The following is a 23973-nucleotide window of genomic DNA, read 5'->3' as shown; positions in this document are numbered from 1 at the left end:
CTTGCCCTTTGCTCTTCAGAGAATAAAATAGGCAACCAGTCTGTATTCCTTTATATATTTGGCCCCATTGGGAAGACTGATTTGTTCTTATGGATTCACTTTATTTTTCTATGCTGATGATATACAGATCCTGGTAACTATGGACCAAGATGGGAAGTCCAGTATTAAATGATTTGGAAAATGTATGGGAGCCATTAAGAATTGGTTAAATGAAAGTGGTTTAGTTTTCAATGTTAAAAAGACAGAAGTCTTACAGAGGCCGAGAGAGTTTACAATTGAGATTGATAAGGAGACAGTAGTGCTAAAAGATGTGATTAAATCTTTGGGGAAGACGTTGGATGGTAACTGGAAATTGGAAGTATTCATTCATTTAAGAATGGTATACCTACTGAAATCCTTTTAAAGTTTCATGTATTGAAATCAATGGTGTATGCCTTAGTAATGTCTGTAATTGACTATTGCAATGCCATATATTAAGCGCTTTGATCCGGTGCCTTTAAGTGATTCAAAATATGACTGGCAGGGTGATTTGGGGATGTTTGTCCGAGATCTAGCCATAGTGTTGCTATTGAAACTTCGCTGGCTTCCAATTAAAGTAAGATGTAAATTTAAGGTACTTGTTCTGGCGTTTAAGATCTTGTGTGGGGAATTGTCCACCTCACATGAAAAACTCTTTGGAAACAATCTAATAAGTCTCAAAGGTCACATCATTTATCTCAACTACAACTGCCTTCTATTAAAACTTACCAACATATTAGTCCAAGGCTTCTCAGACTATGGGTCACAAGTGCCTCAAATGGTAATGCTCTTCAGGCATCAGCCGCAGTATTAGTACTAGAAGTCAGCCCTGGGTTTGTGAACCAGCACGCACTCACAGGTCCTGCAACTGCCCTTGCATGAGTTTTGGTAACAGGAAGTCCTGCCCAAGGAGGGATCACGACTGTTGCAGGACCCACGAGCTTGCACTAGCTATAGGCCCAATGCTGACTTTCATTTGTAACGCTGCTGCTGCTGCTTGCAGACCACTGTCTGGCATGGGACCAGCCATGAGGGGAGGGGAGGGCTAAGTATATATGGGTTGGTGGAGATTGCCAATGCTCCTCTCTTCTCACTCATCATTAAATATAAAGAGAAAAATGTTGTCCCTCTTATCAACCTACCAGTTGTCATCCATCTCTGCCCTGAGCCGAAGGAAAATGTTCAGCTGACTCTGGCCAGGAGGATATTTGGAGGAAGGCTATATGAAGGGAGAAATGAGATATAGGACAGGTTTGAGGACTGGATAAGGAGGAGCAGGATTGGCTGTGAGAGAATGAGAAAATTAGCTGGGGGATGTAAGAAGAGGTGGGTGTGGGAGGAGATCAGCTGCAGGGTTGGGGGGGAGATGTGAGAAGAGGGGAGGAGGGGAGGCTGGAAGATGAGAGGGGATGGGGATGACGGTAGAGCAAGGTGATTAGGGGGGTTATAAGAAGGACTTCAGGTGAGAGAGGATCATTTGGGGGAATGTGAAAAGGGCTAAAGGTTATTGGTTGGGAGAAGAGTGGAGGTTGAGAAAGGAGATCCCCTGGAAGAGTGGAGGTTGAGAAAGGAGGTCCGCTGGAAGAGTGGAGGTTGAGAGAGGAGGTCCGCTGGAAGAGTGGAGGTTGAGAGAGGAGGTCCGCTGGAAGAGTGGAGGTTGAGAGAGGAGATCCGCTGGAAGAGTGGAGGTTGAGAGAGGAGGTCCGCTGGAAGAGTGGAGGTTGAGAGAGGATCAACTGAAGAGAGGAGAAGGTGTGGTCATCCTCTGGGGCCATGTAAATTTTCAAGTGGTAAAAGGGGGTCACATTGGCTAGAAGGTTGGGAAGCCCTGTATTAGACTTTAGAATAGGGCTTTTTCTATGTACATTCCTAAAATGTGAAATGAACTGCCTTTGGAGATTAGGGAGGAAAATGAATTGAAATTTCAAAAGAAATTAAAAACATGGCTGATGATTAATGAGGTATGTGGTGGATAGGTTGGATAAACTGTGTGACGCAAGCTGGAAGTAGGTTTGATGGAGGAGATTTTATGTTGTTTTTTTACTTGGTTTTAACGTTTATTGTTGAAATTTCTGTTTTATGATTTTGAACATTGCTTTGAGAATTCTGGATTGGTTATAGAAAGCGATTCATACATTTTAATAAATAAATAAATATGAGTGTTCTTCAGTCTGTAACATAATTTGGTGGGAAAATTAATTTTTAAAACCCCCTTCTCTAAAAGCAGATAGAGTTTAATGATCAAGATAGTGGCAATGAATATAATTGATGATACTGCAAACATTAAAAAGACTTTTAACATGGCTGAATTGCCCTATGTTTTTTCCTGTTGCCCTGAGTCTAGCAGACATTTTTGAATCCACTTAACTGGCCTAGTCGTGCACATATGGTGGAATGTCGGTGACACAGCAGTGTCATGCATGAAACTATGAAAGCCACAGACCAAGATATTAGGCATGAGCAGAATTCAGATTAGATGCAGAATTTAGAACTCAAGGAAATGAGGTCAGATGGGATACGTTTTATTGCTGTAAGAAACTTTAACGTTCTGGCAGCACTCGCTGGCAGCCCTGATCAATCACTTGCAGTAGACAGAAGTGGCTCTTGTGGTTTGGAGATAGGCAGATGTAGTCTTTCTGTACAAAGTTTGGAATAGGGAGGAGACTGAGCATTTTATATTTCAGTTAACTATCCTTATCTCAGTGTGGGAATGTGGGATAACTGTATAGTTTCTTAGAGGCCGATACAATAATCTTGGCACTAATAAAATGTATGCTGGTTTTCAGCGCAAATTTTTAATGCAATGATTATTTGTTTTTAATTCTTGAAGCAGTAAGCTAATGATATGCTAATACATTGAAAATTTAAAAAACACATAAAAAGTGACAGATTTATCCATCTATCTGGCAGCAGGAAGCAGCTGCCAGATAGCTGCATAAATCAGTACTTATATGGCTATCTGCTGCAGGTTGCCGCTTCTTAGCCAGATAAGTACTTTATCCGACTAAGTAGCAGCGAATCATGCCAGATAGCCATGTAAGTACTGACTTTTAAGAACATGCTGGGTCAGACCAAGGGCCCATCAAGCCCAGCATCCTGTTTCCAACAAGGCCAAACCAGGCCACAAGAACCTGGCAATTACCCAAACACTAAGAAGATCTCATGCTACTAATGCAATTAATAGCAGTGGCTATTCCCTAAGTAAACTTGATTAATAGCAGTTAATGGACTTCTCCTCCAAGAACTTATCCAAACCTTTTTTGAACCCAGCTACACTAACTGCACTAACCACATCCTCTGGCAACAAATTCCAAAGCTTTATTATACGTTGAGTGAAAAAGAATTTTCTCTGATTAGACTTAAATGTGCTACTTGCTAACTTCATGGAATGCCCCCTAGTCCTTCTATTATTCGAAAGTGTAAATAACTGAGTCACATCTACTCGTTCAAGACCTCTCATGATCTTAAAGACCTCTATCATATCCCCCCTCAGCCGTCTCTTCTCCAAGCTGAACAGCCCTAACCTCTTCAGCCTTTCCTCATAGGGGAGCTGTTCCATCCCCTTTATCATTTTGGTTGCCCTTCTCTATACCTTCTCCATCGCAACTATATCTTTTTTGAGATGCGGCGACCAGAATTGTACACTGTATTCAAGGTGCGGTCTCACCATGGAGCGATATAGAGGCATTATGACATTTTTCGTTTTATTAACCATTCCCTTCCTAATAATTCCTAACATTCTGTTTGCTTTTTTGACTGCTGCAGCACACTGAGCCGACGATTTTAAAGTATTATCCACTATGATGCCTAGATCTTTTTCCTGGGTGGTAGCTCCTAATATGGAACCTAACATCGTGTAAATACAGCAAGGATTATTTTTCCCTATATGCAACACCTTTCATTTGTCCACATTAAATTTCATCTGCCATTTCGATGCCCAATCTTCCAGTCTTGCAAGGTCCTCCTGTAATGTATCACAGTCTGCTTGTGATTGAATAATTTTGTATCATCCACAGATTTGATAACCTCACTCGTCGTATTCCTTTCCAGATCATTTATATATATATTGAAAAGCACCGGTCCAAGTACAGATCCCTGAGGCACTCCACTGTTTACCCCTTTCCACTGAGAAAATTGACCATTTAATCCTACTCTCTGTTTCCTGTCTTTTAACCAGTTTGTAATCCATGAAAGGACATCACCTCCTATCCCATGAATTTTTAGTTTTTTTAGAAGCCTCTCATGAGGGACTTTGTCAAATGCTATCTGACAGCTGCTTCCCACTGCCAGCTGAGTAATTGGCGGCGGCTGCCAGCACTTCCTCAGAGAGTTTCTGACATTTTTCAACTATTTAAAAACTTTTAAACTATTTTATTTATAGCTCTGGCTCTGATCAGGGATTAAGATTTCAGCACTAAAAAAGGTGTGCGGGCCAGATGCAGTCTCTTTGCATCAGGGGTAATGCTTAATGCCCTTATTTGCATGAGATTTCCCTACGAGGGTGCTAAGACGTATTTCCATTTGGAAACACATGCTTCTGTGTGCAAATCTCCTTGATGCATCGGCAGTAAGTTTTGCCCACAGGAAATGCACTTTGAAATGCATGCAGATAGGTGCATTCGACTGAACACATTTTTCTGCATCAGCCTCTTAGGCTGGAGGCATGTATTCCAGCCTTCTTCTTAACAAACTTCACTATATTCACATCAATCAACAAGCAGACTGTTTACCTCCAGAAGTATACTTAGAACTTTTTCTTCAGACTGGAGCTGCCTTCTCCTGGAGACACGAGACTCCTGATTGCAGCTGGGCTTTCTGCAGGGACCTCTCCCTGTTCAAACACAGTCATAAGAACATAAGAAATTACCATACTGGGTCAGACCAAGGGTCCATCAAGCCCAGCATCCTGTTTCCAACAGTGGCCAATCCAGGCTACAAGTACCTGGCAAGTACCCAAAATCTAAGTATATCCCGCGCTGCTGATGCTAGTAATAATAGTGCTATTTTCTAAGTCGATTAATAGCAGTTAATGGACTTCTCCTCCAAGAACTTATCCAAACCTTTTTTAAACCCAGCTACACTAATGGGCCAATACAGTACAGTGCGCTCCAATGGAGCGCATTGTTAACTCTCTATTGGATGCACGTTTTCGACGCGCTAGTGTTACCCCTTATTCAGTAAGGGGCCGAAAACACGCGTCCAACCCCCGAACCTAATAGCACCTGCAACATGCAAATGCATGTTGAGGGCCCTATTAGGTATTCCTGCGCGATTCAGAAAACAAAATGTGCGGCCAAGCCGCACATTTTGCTTTCAGAAATTAGCACCCACCCAAAGGTAGGCGCTAATTTCTTCGGGCACCGGGAAAGTGCAGAGAAAAGCAGTAAAAACTGCTTTTCTGTGCACCCTCCGATTTAATATCATAGCAATATTAAGTCGGAAGTCCCGAAAGTTTCCAAAAGTAAAAAAAAATAAATAAATTTGAAGTCGGCCTGCAGCTGTCAGGTCGAAAACCGGATGCTCAATTTTGCCGGCGTCCGGTTTCCGAGCCCGTGGCTGTCAGCGGGCTCGAGAACCGACGCCGGCAAAATTGAGCGTCGGCTGTCAAACCCGCTGACAGCCGCCGCTCCGGTCCAAAAGGAGGCGCTAGGGACGCGCTAGTGTCCCTAGCGCCTCCTTTTGCCTGTTTTTACCTCCAGGCCTAATTTGAATAATGAATCCCGCACACAGGAGAGTAGCCTATGCGTGCGCCAGGAGAGCGGGCATTCGCCCGCTGTCCCGCAGACTTTAATGTATTGGCCCGTAACTGCGCTAACCCCTGGCAACAAATTCCAGAGTTTAATTGTGCGTTGAGTGAAAAAAAATATTCTATGATTAGTTTTAAATGTGCTACAAGCTAATTTCATGGAGTGCCCCCTAGTCTTTCTATTATCTGAAAGAGTAAATAACCGATTCACATTTACCCATTCTAGACTTCTCATGATTTTAAAGACCTCTATCATATCCCCCCTCAGCTGTCTCTTCTCCAAGCTGAACAGCCCTAACCTCTTTAGTCTTTCCTCATAGGGTTGCAGTTCCATCCCCTTTATCATTTTGGTCTCCCTTCTCTGTACCTTCTCCATCGCAATTATATCTTTTTTTAGATGCGGTGACCAGAATTGTACACAGTATTCAAGGTGCGGTCTCACCATGGAGCGATACAGAGGCATTATGACATTTTCCGTTTTATTCTCTATTCCCTTTCTAATAATTCCTAACATTCTGTTTGCTTTTTTGACTGACACAGCATAGTCAGTCAACAATTTCAAAGTATTATCCACTTTGACACCTAGATCTTTTTCCTGGGCGGTAGCTCCTAATATAACATTGTGTAACTACAGCATGGGTTATTTTTCCCCCATATGCATCACCTTGCACTTATCCACATTAAATTTCATCTGCCATTTGGATGCCCAATTTTCCAGTCTCACAAGGTCCTTCTGAAATTTATCACAAGGTCCTCCTGCAATTTATACAATCCGAATAATTTTGTATCATCTGCAAATTTGATTACTTCACTCATCGTATTCCTATTCAGATCATTTATAAATATATTGAAAAGCATGGGTCCTAATACAGATCCTTGAGGCACTCCACTATATATCCTTTTCCACTGAGAAAATTGTCCATTTAATCCTTCTTTCTGTTTCCTGTCTTTTAGCCAGTTTATAATCCACAAAAGGACATCACCACCTATCCTATGACTTTTTAGTTTTCTTAGAAGCTTCTAATGAGGAATTTTGTCAAATGCCTTCTGATAATCCAAATACACTACATATACACTACACCTATATCTACAAGTTTATTAACCCTTTCAAAAAAGTGAAGCAGATTTGTGAGGCAAGACTTGCCTTGGGTAAAGCCATGCTGACTTTGTTCCATGTCTTTCTATATGTTCTGTGATTTTGATCTTTAGAGCACTTTCCACTATTTTTCCTGGCACTAAAGACAGGCTAACTCGTCTGTAGTTTCCCGGATCGCCCCGGACCCCTTTTTAAATATTGGGATTACATTAGACACACTCCAGTCTTCAGGTACAATGGATGATTTTAATGATAGGTTACAAATTTTAACTAATAGATCTGAACTGTCATTTTTTAGTTCCTTCAGAACCCTGGGGTGTATACCATTCAGTCCAGGTGATTTACTACTCTTCAGTTTGACAGTCAGGTCTATCACATCTTCTAGGTATACCATGATTTGGTTCAGTCCATCTGAATCATTACCCATGAAAACCTTCTCCAGAACGGGTATCTCCTCAACATCCTCTTCAGTAAACACCGAAGCAAAGAAATTGTTTAATCTTTCCGCGATGGCCTTATCTTCTCTAAGTACCCCTTTAACCCCTCGATCATCTAACGGCCCAACTGACTCCCTCGCAGACTGTCTGCTTCGGATATATATTAAAAAGTTTTTACTGTGAGTTTTTGCCTCTATTGCCAACTTCTTTTCAAATTCTCTCTTAGCCTGTCTTATCAATGTCTTACACTTAACTTGCCAACGTTTATGCTTTATCCAATTTTATTCTGTTGGATCCTTCTTCCAATTCTTGAATGAAGATATTTTGACTAAAATAGCCTCTTTCACCTCACCTTTTAACCATGTTGGTAATCGTTTTGCCTTCCTTCCACCTTTCTTAATGTGTGGAATACATCTGGACTGTGCTCCTAGGTTGGTATTTTTTTAACAATGTCCATGCTTCTTGCACACTTTTTACCTTTATAGCTGCTCCTTTCATTTTTTTTTTCTATTTTTCTCATTTTATCAAAGTTTCCCTTTTGAAAGTTTAGCACTAGGGCTTACTATCCCCTTCCAATCCTTAATTCAAATTTGATCGTATTATGATCACTATTGCCAAGTGGCCCCACCACCGTTACCACTCTCACCAAATCCTGTGCTCCATTGAGAATTAGATCTAAAATTGCTCCCTCTCTCATCAGTTCCTGAACGAATTGCTCCATAAAACTGTCATTTAGTCCATCCAGGAACTTTATCTCTCTGGCATGCCTCGATTTTACATTTACCCAGTCAATATTGGGGTAATTGAAATCTCCCATTATTACCGCACTACTAATTTGGTTAACTAACCTAATTTCTCTTTGCATTTCACTGTCCATCTCACCATCTTGGCCAGGTGGTAAATGGCCAGTTGTAAATGGAATTCAGTCTATGGTGACAAAGGTAACCAGTGAAAAGCCATAGGCATTGGTCCTGGGGCTTAACTCCGTTTAAAGTTTTTATAAGGAATGTTGCCGGAAGCCTAAGAACATAAGGCATACCATGCTGGATCAGACCAAGGGTCTATCAAGCCCAGCATCCAATCTCTGACAGTGGCAGGTATCAGGGTAGATATATTATTTATTTATTTATTTATTTATTTAAGTTTTTTTATATACCAACATTCAGGACGATAGTCCCATCATGCTGGTTCACAAGAAACAGGGGTGCAATAATAATAAAACTTTACAATTTGAACAATAGTGCAGAAAAGCAGTTACATATAACAAGGAAATCAATAACTTGGAGTGAGAAGGAAAATATATTCCTTGTTGCTCGTTCCCAGAGAATAGTGTTGGCAGCTCCCGTGTTCCTGATGTTTCTACCAGGAACATGCCCAAATCCCTTTTAAATACAGCAATGCTAGATACCTTAACCACATTCCCCAGCAATAAATGCCATAGCTTAATTGTGATTGTGAAAAAGTTCTTTCTCCCATTTATTTTAAACTGCTACTCATTAGTATAAGCACTAGGAAACACTCTATGAAACCACATGCAAAAATAAATAACCATTCCCTATTTATGTTTCACCTCTAGAAGGAAAGATTTGCAGTGAATTTGGCATTGTAGAGGCAGTGGAAAGAATGAAGAAAAATGTAATTAAACCACAGAAATGGTCAGGCGTGCAGCAGTTAAGATGTGGTATAGAAAAAGTGCAGTTATCCATTTGAGATTCAGAAATGTAGTTGTTATTACCTGATGGCGGTAAAATACTTATGATCACCAAACAGGGGACGGGTCTGGGAGATATCCTCATATCTTATGACCTCAGGGTTATCCAACAGTTAGACAAGGTATTAGGAATAGCCGTAGAATGTTATGGTGTATAGATAGATTCACAGCTAGTAAAACATGGTCTGTGTTAATGTCTTTGTACAAACTATAAGAGAAACATCATCTGGATTACTGTGTCTAGTTTCTGTATTATCTGAGATATAATAACAGAGTAAAGAAAATGCCATAGAGAGCTATCAATCTGGGTCAAGGCGTACAATGTAAATCCCATGTGATAAGGAACCAAAAATATAAATACACTGCAGGAAAGGAGGAGTAAGATAGAGACATTCAAATATTTCAAGGCTATAAATGCACAAGAAATCAACAGTTTTTTTGGTAGAAAGGAAATCTATAACAAGGGTTCATAGTATTGGGCTGGATGTAGGTATTCTCAGGAGTAATATAAGGAAGAATTTCTTTACAGTAAGGACTAAATATGCCTGGAATAGCTTTCCACTGGAGGTGGCATAGACAAATGTGGTATGAGAATTCTTAGCAAAGAAGCAACAAGGATTAAGTTGGAGATCAAGTAGTCTGCAGCATTTCAGTAGATAAAGAAAATTCATTGGCCCAACCTTGTGGAATTCAGTGCCAAAGGCATTGCAATCTCAAGATAACCTAGAGGTATTTTGTAAGCAATTAAAAGTCCTCCATTTTCAAGAAACCCTCATTAATTGATACGCATGTATTTTATTGTGTTTACTCCTGCTCTGTTATGAATTAATTATGTAGTTTTGTTTTATTGTTTTATAAAGAAATATTTACACGTTGTGTGTTGTAGACCTCTTAGTTCAGTTTGTTCTGCTTTAAGCAGTAAACAGATGTTTTTAAATAAAATAAAAGAAACAAAATGCATTGGATGAGATTGGTATTGTTGATCTTCCCTCAGTTTGATTTGTTTTGTTTTCTTTTAAGTGGTTGCTAATTTATTAAGAAAAAACCCATTTTCATATTTGCTTTTTAAAGTGGCGCTTTCATTTTTTTCTTCCCAGTATCATTTCTGGCTAGTTAAACTTCCCCTAGCAAATCCTGCTGTGAATTGTTGCTTAACTAATAAGAACGAGCTCTCCGTTCCACGCATTCCCATCTGATGCCGTAATGGATCCTTGCTCATTTCTGTATCGTTTCACTCCATATCATTTTCCTCTTGCATGCTAATGCAGCCTCCATTTCTTGTTCTTAAGATTAGCTTGTTGATTTTGTTTTTGAGATGCCCCATATCTTCCACATTTTGCCCTTTCAGCAACATGCAACTGGCCTGTGTGTCTGCAGGTGGGGAGAGTCTGGAAGGTTTTCCCCCGTTCAGTTATGAGCAGAACCGTGCTCTGGTTGTCCAAACAGTATCTCCTTCCAATGCCTACCTCAGCTCCTGGAATGAAAATCGTGTGTACTTTCCTCTGATAATTTTCTTGATGAGTATGGTTATGCAGTGAACCATCCCTCAGCCCATTACGTCTCGGCAGGAGGGCCGATTCCTTGTGCAAATAGCCATTTAAATTTCAGCTGCCCCGCTGCTTGCCAGAATGAGGCTGCATTTCTCTCTTCAGACAGGCTTTTGACATTTTGCATGATGATGAATGAGGGCGTGTTAGAGATTGGCAGCGGCAGACATTCAGCCCTTCAGCATAACAAATCAAATTAAGTAACCGATGCTAGAACTTCACTTCTTATGGCCCAGACCTTCAATAAGGAAACTATGGGAAATATTTAAAAAAGTGGCTGGGTTTTATCCTCCCTAAAACTGTTTACTGTCTAATCATAACTGTTATTTAGTTTTATCATTTTTGTATCCAAGATGCTGTAATTATTAATTAGAAATATATAAATCGCAAATGAACAGTGGTTCCCTGTAATATCTCTCCAGAGGGAATTGTTGGCTGTTATTAGTGTCTTGTGTGGTAATTTAGCCATGGTAATGGAATCCCTTCTAACGTGAAAAAGTGCCATGAGATCCTTAAATCCTTAAATTACCTGGAATGGATAGGGCATTGGGAGACCCATATTCAGTGCCACTTAGCCGGCTAAGTGGCAGTGGCTGAATATCTGCCCAGGATCAATGGCCACCACTTAGCCGGATAACTACTTATCTGGAGCCAGCTAAGTGGAGGGCAGGGTGGGGACCTAATAACTGGGAGGAGCTGAGTTAGCCGGATAACTTATCCAGCTAAGTGTGGCCCTACAGTTTGCTGGATAAACGTGTTTGGCTTTTAGAAAGGCCGGGTCTACTGCAGCTGGATATCCCAGCTGTTAGCCAGATATGTTTAGTTCAGCTGGATAGCAACTGAGAATGTGGACCTCTGGATTGATGTCTCGTCGGAAAGACAGCAACATAGCGGCGTGGGGTCCTGAACCATATGCTGAAGAATTGGTTGACTAAGCAGGCGTGCAAAATTTATGGAGGGATGATTCCTCCAGAATGTACATTGATGTTAATGAGGCAACGAGTTTGAAGGAAAAGTGTACAAATGGGAAGAGACATTTTAACCATAATTTTATTATGCATACTTCTGAGCCTTCCCTAAAGCGCACATGGCATTGTCTTTAATTTCTTATGGCACCAGATGCACAAATCGTATTTTGTCCTTTAATTTTCCTTTGCGTTGTGGGGCAGAATTGTTTTTGAACATATAGAAAAACAAGGCAGTGTTGTACACATTTTCGGTTTCTTGCACACAGTTCATACCGTCACCAGAGCAAAGAGCATGCCCAGTGTGGCTCCTGCACCCAGTTTCAATTATCGATGATGCCAGAGGAAATATGAAGAAATACTTCTTTGTGTTGAGAGAGCGCATGATGCCTGAAATGGTCTCCCAGCAGGAGAGGTTTTAACCAAAAACTGTAGTCAGATAGAGAAGGCGGTGGTAAGAGCAAGGTTTGGGGAGACAGAGGGTAAGAAAAAAAAAAAAAGAGAAGCCTGGCTATTGCTTCAGACATGGAAACTTGTGTGCTCATGTCTGAACCGAAAAGCAGGACACAGCAGCTGGCGCCCAAAATGGGGAGGAAGCAAAGCTAATTTTCCCCAAACAGTGCAGCTGCTCTGAGTGCCTAGGGAGAACTGGAATAAAGGTTGGGCCTTGAAATACTCTTTGGGTATAATCTTTCAGAGGGGGAGGGCAGGTTGCCAACCATGGACAGCAGGCTTACTTAGAAATCATAAGGAAAAACGAGCAGCAGGAATCCAAACCTGTATGGCCGACAGGTGAAAGATATCTTGAGTGTAATAGGTGGAGGATGAGGACCAGAGGGAAAGCAGCTTAGGTGGTCAGGCCTGCATGGCTGGCAGGTGGGAAGTATCCTTAGCTAGAGCAGGGTAGAGGCAAGCAAACTGGGCAAACTGGTTGGACCAAATGGTTCCTATCTTATGCATCCTATGTTACAAGAGCAATTCTGCATAGACAGAAAGGGGTAATGATGGTCCTGCACATTGAAATGAACTACTGTACTAATTACACGTTTCAAAATGGGGCCCAACCTAACAGCATGCATGAAGGGGATTTATACGACTTTCCCAAAAAACAGAGGCCTCTGATCTGCGTTTGGTTTTTTTTTTTTTTCCATTTTAGGATGTGATTATTTTTATTTACCATATTTCTTTCTGGAACTTATACAGTAAATTTTAACCTACAAACTAAAGGGTGAATTTTGAAAATGTTCCATGTGTAAAAATTAGCATATTCATGCAAAAGTAGCATCTAATCATTTATTCCCTATTTTATAAAAGTAAAAACTATGGGCCAGAATTTTAAAAGGTTACGCGTGCAAATGGTCTTACGCGTTACGGGCCTATTTTAAAAAGGCCCTGCGACGCGCGTAAAGCCCTGGGATGCTTGTAAGTCCCGGGGCTTGCAAAAAGGGGCGGGCAGGGGGTAGGGCGTGGGCGGTCTGGGGGTGTGGGACCAGAGGCTCCAGGCACAGCGGGCATTTGCCGCTGTGCTTGGGATCGCGTGCCAGCAGTCGACCGGCGCGCGCAACTTACTTCAGCCCCAGGGCTGAAGTAAGTTTAGAAACAAAAAAAAAAGAAGTAAAAAAAGGTAGGGGGAGAAAGGGTGCAAGGTGCACAATTGGAGTGGCCTCAGAGGGAACTTCCCTACCCCCCCCACCCCACCCCACCTTCCCTTCCCTTCCCACCCCCACCCTTTCCCCCCTACCTTTTTTTACTTTTTTTTTTGTTTTTAAACTTACTTCAGCCCTGGGAGTGCACAATTGTGCACCTTGCACGCGCTGAGCCCCCTCGAGTCACGCTGCCTTCTCCCGTTCCCTCCCAGGCCACTCCAATTTGCACAATTGGAGCTGCCTCAGAGGGAACTTCCCTACCCCCCACCCCACCTTCCCCTTCCCACCCCCACCCTTTCCCACCCATCAGATATGCCAATTTCAGAGCGGCCTGGGAGGGATCGGGAGAAGGCAGCACGACTCGGAGCGGGCTCTGCGTGTGCAAGGTGCACAATTGTGCACCCCCTTGCGCGCGCCGACTCTGGATTTTATAACATGCGCGTGCATGTTATAAAATCAAGCGTACATGTGTGCACGCCAGGTAGCACGCGCACATGTATGCCCACGTGCTCCTTTTTATAATCTATCCCTATGTGCGTATTTTCACTTTTTGCGTGCACATATATACATGTGTGAAAAACAGGCTGTGAAGGGGTGTTCCCAAGTGGGACCAACACTTACGTGCGTAAGTTTCTATTTTAAAAGACAGGCATGTAAATTTGCCAACTTCCTCGTGTACACCTGCTAATTGTCTTGTGTAAGTGATACTAAACATGTTTATTGTGCACTGTTGGCCGGGTGAGAGGTCTGGGTGACGTGGGGAAGAGTTCAGGCTGAAGAAAAAGGGAGGTCTTTATGACCTGGAAAAGGACTGGGCAAACTGATGGACTAATTGGTAAAACGATTAATTTCATTTAGGGCGAATTTTCAAAACCCTTCGCGTGCAAAATCAAGGAGATACGTGCATGGATTTTCAGAGGCCCGCAGCCACGAGCATATCGCCCGGTACGCAAATTGGAAGGGGTAAAGGAAAAAGGGGCTGGCTGGGGGTGGGGTTTGTGTGGGGCGTGGGTGGGCCGGGACAGCGCCATTAAGGCACAGTCATGCTGAAGCGCGCGCCGGGAACAACAGACCCACGCAACTTGCTGCTGCTGCGTACCACGAGTAAGTATTTAAACAAAAAAAATCTAGGGCAGTCAGCGGGATTTTGGGGGTCAGAGCTAGAAGGGTAAAAGGGATCGGGTTAGGTAGGGGCAGTAAAGGAAGTACGCTCCTTTACTGGGGCGGACTGGGAGGGAACTGGGGAAAAGGCCTATCGCGTCGCCACACGGATCTACTAAAATCCCCCACCCCCCACTTACGCATGCAAGATGGCATTCTCATGCATTTGGCGCACCGATATAAAATCGTGAGCGTGGGTAGCGGATTTGATAACGTGTGCGTTGACTCCATGCGCACCTGGACACCCACGGGGGTCTTAATATCTACCTTTGCACGCGCACATGTTTTAAAATTGGCTGACTAGCGCTCGTAAATCATGACTTACGTAAGTCCTGCTTTACTTTTGAGCGTAAAATATACGCGCATGTTTTTTTAAAAGAAGAAGGAAAAGTCTGCGTGTTTAATGGTTTCAATGTATTGCGTGTAATCATATATGGGATGGTCCCTTTCAAACAGGCACGCAGGCGCACATATACATGTGTCAGTGTAAGCCCACAACTGCACGCATGTTATAAAATAGGCTAGGAGCATGTATATGTATGCCTAATTTTAAGCTTGTGCATGCCCAGTAACTTAAGTCGGTTTACGGACACGCAGCTACCTGTATTTTAACAGACACTTGACCAGCCAAGGACCAGTTATACCAGTTTGCACAGTGTCTCTTAGATCCACCCATCCCCCTGTTTCTTTAGACTGCACTCCCTCCCAATTATCCCAGACCCTTCAAATCCGTCACCGACACCTATAATTTTATTCTTTTAACTTATACCTCTCCTATAGCAGAAGTAAATTTAAGCAGCACTGGACCTAGGCAAACACCTAGGTGTGTAAGTACTTGCGCGTATCTCTTGGCCCTGTTCCAGAACACCCATGCCCCACCCACACCCTGCATAAACCACGCCCCTTTTTCTCTGACGTGAGATTCACGAATCAGCACTTCTGCGCACATCTGCTCGCTTTTTAAAATCGGGTGGACACGCGCTAGTGCTACCTGTGCGCCCATCTCCCAGTCCGACTTTGAAAATTCCCCTTTAAATCTTCGTACACGCGTACATTGTGGGGCAGAGGTAGGCATATTTCATAGAACATGCGTATGTTGTGTGCGCACATTATAAAATTCTTAACGTAGATCTGCTCACTGCCACGTACATGCGTACGTGCCACCGTGCGCCTTTGTTTAAAAGCTGTCCTCTTAAGATGAGAAAAATAACTTGCTATGCAGTTAAGCCTTAACGTGCTCATCAAGATGCTCCTTCATAATGTTAACGAGGGCATGCAAAAATTAGTTGGATTTTGCATTTAAATAATCACATTTACATCATTTGCATTTACATCGTAGGCTTTTCCAGACCGAGGAATGTTGTGGCATTTCTGGCAGTTTCCTGTGGGCTCAATAAAGGGTAAAAATGTAACACATGCCTCAAAAAGGTATTACATTTATGCCATACGTGGACTGAGGCAAAGTTACGCAGGAGGTGAGCGAGCACCATTTTGAAGTTTGGTAATAGTGAGGCAGGAAGACGCCACTCTGTCTCCTGCTGTGCTCTTCTTCAGCACCTCTTCCAATGGGGGAGGCAAGAGTGGGACTTGCTGGAGGGAAGGAAGAGGTCCAGGATTAGATGTGCTGTGCGGCTGCTTTACTTTGTGGCTAGAGGAAAAAGGAGGGGGGATCAGGACCTGCAGAGGAAGGGGGTGGGGGAGGAAGGTAGGATCACAACGTGCAGTTCCTTCTGTATGTGTGTGAAGGGGGGGATTGGGGCATGCAGCTCCTTGATCTTCAGGCCAGGGGTGAGCTAGGGGAAGGGGATTCTTTGAGGTGCCATGGCCTCATCATTCTGTGAGCGGGGAGGCTGGGTAGCAAATGATATGCCCACAGGGGCAAGGCCAATTAATACTGGTGATTTCTACACAGAGCTAGCGTGCATGGCATAGTTTATTTTGGTTACCATGCCTAGGAATTGATTATCGGGCCCTCGGTCTCTCATCCAGATTTCATGCTCCTCACTACCAACCCAATGCAGCAGAAATGTAAAATGGATTTTAAAAAATACGGCCACTGTAGCAAAAGCAGCTCTTGTGGCACAACTCCTTTACTGCAAGAAAGGCCTCCCTTCTTGAGATGCCCTGCTGATTTCATTTTCATTCTAGTGTAAAATTCATCTCCAGTAATTTAGTACAATTATAGTAACTTGAAATATAAGTGGTGTCAATATTGGCATCGCTAGTAAACAAAATGGATTGATGAAATTCGTATTGTTTGGGTTTGCGTGCCACCAATTTCATGCATTTGGGATTTTAGCACTTTTGCAGTTTAATACACTAGTCACCTCTGAATGGCCTGATATCACATTTATGATGGTCAACACTATACAAAAACATCTAAATAGAAACTGTATTCTTACTGTTTTGAATTACAGTTGGGTAAAGTGAAGGACAGTTAATTGCTCAGGGTCACACAAAGTTGACAAGAGACTTGAACTCCTATCTTAGAAAACTTCTCATGTGTGTTGAGATGTCTGCATCTCTGTGTGTAAATGTATTTGTTGACTGATAAAACCTAGGTTAAGTCAATAGTCTTGTATGCAACTGTGTCTTGAAAATTCAGATCCTTAATTCTGATGTTTATGAGAGCAATAAACTTGAAGACTACTAATGTAATGATGTGGAGTAGGAAACTAATTACAGTACCTGAATGTAATCCGCTTTGAAGTGCCAAAAAGCGGAAACTAAATAAATAAGAAATTTAAAAAATAAATAATTTTTATCATTTTTATATGGCTTCCTGTGGTTTTTTTTCTTTAAAGGCAGATACGAGCCGATTCAGTAAAATTCGCGGGAGAGCCGGCACTCCGAGGCGAGCGCCCGCTCTCCCGGCACACGCCCAGGCCTCTCTCCTGGGCGCGCGATTCTCTATGCAAATGAGAGCCCGCGGTAAAAAGGAGGCGCTAGGGATACTAGCGCGTCCCTAGCGCCTCCTTATTGGCAGAAGCGGTGGCTGTCAGCCACGGGTTTGGAAAATGGACGCCGGCAAAATTCTTCCAACCCACGGGCAGCGGGCAGATTTTTTTTTTTTCTGCTTTTCTGTACACTTGCCTGGTGCCGGCCGAAATTAACACCTGCCTTTGGGCAGGTGTTAATTTCTGAGAGCAAAATGTGCGGCTTGGCTGCACATTTTACTTTCTGTATCGTGCGGGACTAACTAGTAGGCTCATCAACATGCATTTGCATGTTGCGGGCGCTATTAGTTTCGGGGGGTTGGACACGCGTTTTCCACGCGCTATTATTACCCCTTATACAGTAAGGGGTAATAATAGCGCGTGGAAAATGCGCGTCCAAACGGGAGCTAACTGTGCGCTCGGCCTGAGCGCACCAGACTGAATCGGCCTGAATGGAAGCAAATATTGGGATCAGAAAAACATCAGTCTAAGAATAGATTTTACCACCTTCAAGGAGAATAGCAGTATCCTTCATGCCAAAATATTATATTGTCCCTGAAGAAATGAGTTCCCTGAAAGCTGTGTGTGTGTGTATGCATGCGCACTCACAGAAAAACATAACATGCACAAGAAAAAGGAAATAGAATTGTGTTTCAAAGTACACTGCATACAAATTTGTACACAATATTGCGTTTGAGAACTATTTTAATGCCCACAGCTCAAAAAAAATTAGAAGGGATATTAAATGTCATATGGAGGTGAGACTGGCAAAGAATATGTGGCATATGATTGTGGATTCTTTAAACTGGGTAGCAACATCTCTCAAGAATCCTATGAACTGCTTTCTTTTCCTTGTATTCCATAGCCCTTCCCATTGACTGTGGATAGGACAAGGCACAGAGAAGGGTGGTCAAATTGATAAAGGGCATGGATTGGTTCCCCTATGAGGAAACTCTAAAGAAGTTAGGGCTGTTCAGCTTGAAAAAAAGAGATGGCTGAGGGGGGGATATGATAGAGAGCTATAAAATCATGAGTGGAAAAGAATAGTTAAATGTGAAGCAGTGATTTACTCATTCAGATAATACAAAAAACTAGGGGATACTCCATGAAGTTTGTAAGCAGCACATTCAAAACAAATTGGAGAATATTACTTTTCACTCCACACAATTAAGCTCTGGACTTCACTTCCAGAGGATGTGCTAAAAACAGTTAATATAGCTGGGTTTAAAAGGGTTGGACAAGTTCCTGGAGAAGAAGTGCATCAACTGTTGTTAACCAGATAGACTTGGGAAAAGCCACTACTTATCCCTGGATGTTAGCAACATGGGACCTTATCTACCCCCTTGGGATCCTGCTAGGTACCTGTGACCTGAATTGGCCACTGTTGGAAATGGACCCTCAGTCTGACCCAGTATGGCAATTCTTATGTTCTTAAAATATCCTGACATACTGTAACTGCTAGGTTTTTGTGTTAAGTAGTACTTGTCTTAAGAGTATTACACTTATTTTGGTCTACAAAAAACAAAATGTTGCTTCCATTCTTATGCACATATACTTGTTAATGATACATTTGTATGGCCTGGCAAAATTCTACATAGTAAACCTCAAACCACGTGGCCTTGCAAGTCCTCCCTATAATATATACATTAACAACCAACGGAGGACTATATTATGCAATGTACACTAGTGTCCAGTATCACTTATATGGGCTATAATCATGTGTTGGTTATAGCTTAAATATTCATGTGTACCGTTTTTAATTTATATTAATAGTGAATTATAAAGTGCTTCCAAGTGAAAATGTCTCTCTTTTAGTTTTAAATTTTTATGCCATAAAAGGTTAATTTTTGAGCATATCTTAAACGATGAATAGAATGTCTGAAGACCACGCTGACCCACATGGTCACCCCAATCCGGCTTTCGTCGAAACACTGGCAGTGTCGGGCAGACGGCCCCATTTTTCGCAGAAGTCGAATAAACAAAATTAGAGATGGTGGCATCCTACATAGAAACAAGATAAGTGTGCAGAATTTCCTGGTTAAGAGCAAGCATATTGGGGTGACCGTGTGGGAGACAATGGTCTTCAGATATTCTATTCATCGTTTAAGATATGCTCAAAAATTAATCTTTTATATTATAAAAATTTAAAACTAAAAAGGAGACTTTTTCGATTGGGAGCACTTGTAATTCACTATGGGGCGGATTTTAAAAGGGTTACGCGCGTAAATGCTCCTGCGCGCGCTGAGCCTATTTTGCATAGGCCCGGCGACGCGTGTAAGCTCCGGGACGCACGTATGTCCCGGGGCTTTGTGAAAGGGATGGGGCGGGGGCGAGCCTGAGGCCTCCGGCACAGCAGTCGTGCCGGGGGATCATGCAGCAGCAGCCGGCCGGCGCGCGCAAGTTACGCCCGCCAGAGGCAGGCGTAAATAACAAAATAATGGTAGGGGGGGATTTAGGTAGGGCTGGGGGGTGGGTTAGATAGGAGAAGGGAGGGGAAGGTGGGGGGGGGCGGAAGGAAAATTCCCTCCGAGGCCGCTCTGATTTCGGAGCGGCCTCGGAGGGAACAGGGAAAGCCATCGGGGCTCCCCTAGGGCTCGTTGCGCACAAGGTGCACTAGTGTGCACCCCCTCTCCGCACCGACCCCGGATTTTATTACATGCGCGTGGCTGCGTTCGCATGTTATAAAATCGGGCGTACATTTGTGTGCGCCGGGTAGCGCGCACAAATGTAGGCTGTGCGCACAGGTTTTAAAATCTGCCCCTATTAATTTTAAATTAAAAACGATATACATGAATATTTAAGCTATAACCAACACATGGTTGTGGCCCATATAAGTGATACCAGATACTAGTGTACATTGCACAATATAGTCCTCCGTTGGTTGTTAATGAAAACTCTACATAGGACAAGCCATTGTTCATAGATTTAAAAAGCTTCTAGGTACTGTGGTTGTCATGTTAGTCTCTGGAATACCTGGAAATAGAAGTTAGCAAATAGAAATAAAAAAATAAAGTAATACCTTTTTAGAGGGCTAACTTAATGCATTTCTTTATCAGCTTTCAGGAGCCTTTACTCCCTTCCTCAGGTTAGAATAGAATGAGCAAAAAATGACATTGCCAGAAAATATGAGTGAATCATAAAAGACATCCCATTGATAGTGCGAGGGGGAGGCTGATGGGTGATCGGAAGGTGACAGGCTGTATAATTTATGGCTCAATGAGTTAAGAAACCAAAGTCTTTGTTGAGTCCTTTCCAGCTTTTAGCTATCATTGAAATATCATTGCAGTATATTAACATAACCACTTGGAGTTTCCAGGAAGGCTTAAAGCTTAGCACTAGATATAAAACTGACGTGAGTGATTATAGAGTAGCAGTAAGAAGTGGATCCCCCTTCTAGCGAATTTTAATTTTTCATTAAAAAATGTCACTTAAGAAATTCGCTATATAAAGAGGTTCACAAATCCGTGTCAAGCCATTTGAATAACAATCAGTAACACATACCATCTACTTGGAATAAAAAACATGCCCAGGCATTTATTGTTTCCTGCTTACGTTATTATTGCAAAAACGTGAATTAGTGTTGAATTTTATTTTATAAGTATAATCAGACTATGAACCAAAAGAGCCAATTGCACTAAAAAAATTGTCTATTAAAGTGACCCCTGCTGCCTAGTGATTTACTCTGTGCTGCAGCAGGAGTCTCCTACCATGTAACCGGATATTTGCTTAACCAAAAACACATTCCAAAGACCTGAGACAGCCAGGAATTTACTCTAACAGTGGTTTTACTGCATTTAATAAACAAACAAAAAATTGAACTTACTGTCCACCCTCTCTGTAGTTAACCTTTTCCAATTGGTAATTACATTTTGTGCTAAGAAACCACAGTGCCATTTATATTTTTTGAAAAAAGAAATTCTTGCTTACTGTAAATTTAAAATTGTAGTTAGCAGGAAAATGAGGGGGAGCATACGGAAATAAATAAATGTCTCTTAGTTCGTGGTTTTCAAATGAATTACAAAAGCTGGAGACAAAAACTGGGAGGTCAATATTTAAAATTATTTGGGTAAGGATAACTTACCTGGCTAAGGGGTCATTTATCAAAATGCGGTAAGGCATTTTCGCATGCGTTAAGGGCTTATCGCAAGCGAAAACGTGTTTACCGCATGCGATCGCACCATATCGTATGGTGCGATGCAAATTCCAAAAATAGGTGGAGTGTGGGCTGGGTAGCCTGCCTGTGAAGAGCTAATGCACAGCCATAACACTGATTTTAACAACACCTCTTTAGATTGCGCCCATGCGGTGAGGAAGGCTCAGGGGGGGGGGGGGGGGGGAGAGAGAGAGAGAGAGAGAGAGAGAGAGAGAGAGAGAGAGAGAGAGAGAGAGAGAGAGAGACTGGCCATAATAGCATGGCCCATAGGCAGGTATTTATAACCCTAGGGTAGGCCCACCTAGTAACTCGAGGTGGGGATTAGGTAAGTGTGTAGGGGGTTAGGGGCCACTTTGACATGCTACGTGACACCTACGAACAGAACAGTGGTCTCTTGTGAAGATTTGCTGGCCTTCGGAGTGAGGAAACTCACTCCAAGATGAGATTTGGACAATGTTCTCTCCACCTAGCTTGATGTTACCCAGGTAGAGAGTCCATCAAGCTAGGTTGAGAGAACCTTGCCCCAATCTCATCTTGGAGTGAGTTTCCTCACTCCGAAGGCCAGCAAATCTTCACAAGAGACCACTGTTCTGTTCGTAGGTGTCACGTAGCATGTCAAAGTGGCCCCTAACCCCCTACACACTTACCTAATCCCCACCTCGAGTTACTAGGTGGGCCTACCCTAGGGTTATAAATACCTGCCTATGGGCCATGCTATTATGGCCAGTCTCTCTCTCTCTCTCTCTCTCTCTCTCTCTCTCTCTCTCTCTCTCTCTCTCTCTCTTCTCTCTCTCTCTCTCTCTCTCTCTCTCTCTCTCTCTCATATATATCTAGGACCATTAACAATGGTCCCCTGGTGGTTGAATGACAGAAATACAACAGGTCTGGCACTTATCACAGAATCTGAAATGGTATCACAATTTGCACTAACTTAGCTATTAGCACAAATTGCAATAAATCCTATATTAGCATAAAACACACCCCTTTTGCTATCGCAAGCGGTACTTACCGCATTTTGATAAATGACCCCCTAAGTTACAAAGGATATTCAGTGGCATAGCTGTGCCACTGAATATCTGCGTAGAAGTCACTACTTAGTAGGATAACATATACCGGCTAACAGGGTCATTTTTATTGCGCACTGTGCTGGTATTGCGGCGGTATTATTCAAATAATCAGCAGGTGAAATCACATCGCCATGATACAGCCGGCTGCCCACTATCACCCCCCGCCCCTTTTTTTTTTTTCGTGACACATTGTGCTATAAATATAGCAGAATGATGAATCTAGGAGTAAGTTAGATCTGCTGCATGGCAGTTCTCACTTATCTGGTTAAATTAACTGGATAAGAGTGAATATCATTATTTATCTGGTTAAATTAAGTAAAACAAGTTATCCAGCTATTTATCTGGCCTTCAATTCAGCCATTACGGCCAAAGTGCCCCTAACCTCATGCCCCAACTGAAAAAAATGGTAGCATTATTTCTCCTAGGACAAACAGGATGTTAGTCCTCACATGTGGGTGACATCATCAGATGGAGCCCGGCACGGAAAAATTTTGTCAAAGTTTCTAGAAACTGTGACTGGCAGACTGAGCATGCCCAGCCTGCTACTATCCGCGCGTCCATGCAAGGTCCCCCTTCAGTCTCTTCTTTTCTGTGGTGCAGTAACCTCGCGATTGTGGAGCTCCAAACCCTTGAAACATTTTTTGTGTATTTTCAGGGTTTTTCTTTTCTGCGATGGGTCCCCCTTCGCATTCGGTTCCTGGTAGGTACCCTTGGCTTTTACCTTTGCTATTCGCAGTCGATTCCTGACTCCCACTTCTGGGTCCCTGTCAGTCATTGACCGCACGCCGGCCTCTTTTTCAGTGGCATCATCGGATTTTCGACAGTGCCCCCGGTGCCCGCAGACCATGTCCATCACTGATCCGCATGAGGTATGTATCCTCTGCCTGGAGGCCTCGCACAACGTCCAAGGGTGTCGTTTATGCAATCAAATGACCCCCAAAGGGCGTTGTGCTTGCCTGGACAAAATGGAGAAGCTTTTTGGCTCTCCAAAACCCTTCATTTCGGCGTCGGTATCCTCTATGCCTAAGGACTGTGGGGAACCAGCCCTGTCTCTTCCCCTGGCGGTTCCGCTCTCCAGTACCCCATAGAATCACAGAGAGGGAGATCAATTCTCTGTGGTCTCTCCCCTCCCTCTAACCTCAGGGTCATCATCATCCTTGGAAATCGGGCCGAGCGCCGGAAACCCAGGAAGCATCGTCACTGGTCACCATCCCAACATGGTTCCGATTCCGGAGCTGATCAGCACCGGCCACCGTCGGCCCCATCCTCTGGTACCCCCGGTAGCCCAAGGCGTTCCCCACCAGCAACGGTGCTGGGCACTGTGCTCCCTCATGATTCCTCCGAGGGTGTGCCAGCGATGCCTCATCCCCCTCCATCAGTCCTCACCACACAGGACTTCCAGGAGGAGTTGGACTGCAGGGTGCAATCAGCGGTGCTCAAAGCACTTCAGAGCGTCGAGCCGCCAATGCTACTGGCCCCCATAATGGTAC

General features: G+C 43.1%; 1 protein-coding gene across 6 annotated transcripts in view; it reads left to right on the top strand.

Annotated features, from left to right (window-relative positions):
• The window catches only part of LOC115094464 (probable E3 ubiquitin-protein ligase MID2), an 839223-nt gene that overhangs the window by 515637 nt on the left and 299613 nt on the right, over window positions 1-23973 (top strand). The gene's annotated exons all lie outside the window — the stretch shown is intronic.

The sequence above is a fragment of the Rhinatrema bivittatum genome, chromosome 6 (assembly GCF_901001135.1).
Source record: "Rhinatrema bivittatum chromosome 6, aRhiBiv1.1, whole genome shotgun sequence".
Taxonomy (NCBI): domain Eukaryota; kingdom Metazoa; phylum Chordata; class Amphibia; order Gymnophiona; family Rhinatrematidae; genus Rhinatrema; species Rhinatrema bivittatum.
Note: the sequence above shows the minus strand (reverse complement) of the source record. Positions and strands in the feature narration are given on the sequence as shown.